Source organism: Corapipo altera, unplaced genomic scaffold (genome assembly GCF_003945725.1).
Source record: "Corapipo altera isolate COAL_440 unplaced genomic scaffold, ASM394572v1 301, whole genome shotgun sequence".
NCBI lineage: Eukaryota > Metazoa > Chordata > Aves > Passeriformes > Pipridae > Corapipo > Corapipo altera.
This window is the reverse complement of record NW_020884926.1, coordinates 894,514-896,472: the sequence shown is the minus strand read 5'-3', so window position 1 is coordinate 896,472 and position 1,959 is coordinate 894,514.

Below are 1,959 nucleotides of genomic sequence, written 5' to 3'. Positions count from 1 at the left end.
GGAGAGACCCCCGGGATAGGGGGGACACACAGACACGGAGAGACCCCGGGACAGGGGGGACACACAGACACGGAGAGACCCCGGGATGGGGATCTGGAGGAGAGGGGGGTGGTGAGACCCCCGGGGTGGGGCAGAGACACTCCTCGGGGTGAGGGAGGGTGGGGAATGGGCGCAGAGACCCCCGGGGGGCGCTGGGAGGGCCGGGAGACTGCTGGACACGCACAGATATGGAGCAGCTCCGCACGTATCCCCTTCAGCCAACCCCCCTAATTTTAATGAAGGGGTTTTAATCCACCGCATTTCCGAGTGTTCTGTGACTTGGGAATGTGGAGTGTGCCATGGAGTGCCTTGGAAAACTCCATCTCTTAACCAGAAGCCCTCTCTGAGTTTGGTGTCCCGGCCTGTGACAAGGGGTCAGAACTAGGTGGTCTCTAAGGTCCCTCCCAACCCGAACCATTCCATGATTTTGGGAGTCAGGCATGAGTTCACCCTTGCAGTGACCTTTCTTGGCTCTGAATTCCCGAGGAATTGGCTGCACGGGCATGCTGCTATTTTTGTCTGGCATTGAGGGAGCTGGGGTTGGATATTCCCAAGCTGTGGATCCTCTGCTGTGGAAAACAGCATTGCAGGGGCTCCCGATGGACACAGAACTGGTGGGAAAATTCAGTGGCAATACTGAATATCTTTGCTTTCACTGAAATCTGCCTCGTGTCCAGTGACCACAGGGAAAGCAGCTGTAAAAACTACTCAAAAAAATAACAACTTCGAATTTATTTAACAGGTTTTTATTTATTTTTGAGCGTTAAAATTTTCTGCAGTTTCTGAAGTTCAACATAACTCTGACACAGGTTTATACATTGGTGCAGCTCGCACAGAACATGTCACAGCATCCTCCAAGGACAGTAAGGAATTCCCATTTTCCCCTGGTAAAAGGGTACCCAAGAGTAAATATAATTTATACACCTGCCTTTCATGGAAGACTTTGATAAATATTCCTTGTAAGCTCGGCAGCACGGCCGTAACTTTCTCTCCTATAAGGACATAAAAAGGAGCTTCAGCCTTTACAAAAGGCACACACACACACACATCCTGAACCTCACAAACAGCCCTGGTCTGTGAGCAAGACATCCCGAGGAATTTCCTCTACATGGTTTGGGTTATGGTTTAACCATTTCCAGAGCACGCCCAGCACAGACTATAAATGTTATAGAACCCCTGATGGCACCGTGGGAAGGGCACATTCCCAAATGTGTCCAGTGAGTTGCTCTGAGACCCCCCCCCATCTCCAGCCACGCTCAGGTGTGGATACCCTGGGACACCGGGGAGTCTCAGAGGAAAAGGCTCCTCCTGAACGGACACTTTTGGGAATTCTGTCCTGCCCACCTCAACTTTCCCAGAAGATATACACGGACAACCTCACAGAGGTCAAGAACAGCCCTCCGAACGACCCTTCCCAGCCCTCCCAGTGGGAGGATACAGTTCACATTCCCTTGGAACAACTCTCCACGTGGTGGGATCATCCCGGTCCTTCTGGAAGAAGGGAAGCAACACATCCGAGCAGAGCAGTGCTCTGCGAAAGGGAAACATTCTTCCCTACTCGTGAGAGGAGTGGGGGGACTTGTCCAGCAAGTCACGGGCTCCTCTGGAATACCAGCAAATGTCCAGGGATCATGGAAGTGGGATGGTGAACTGCCAAGGCCTCCGGAGGCTGCGGGAGGGATTCGGTGCTGTGGGATTGGCAGGGGGGGAACCAGAGTCCTCGGGTGCTGGTTGTGACCTCTGGAGGGGGCAGCTCGGCTCCATCCCTGTTTCCGTGCTGCTGGAACGGGCAGACGGGGATCGCGGGGCTGCCCTGAGGCTCTGGGTGCGATGATCCCGCCGCGGGCTCGTGCCGGGTGCTGGAAGGGCAGAGGGGAAGGGTTACGGAAGGGAAGGGTTACGGAAGGGAAGGGTTACAGA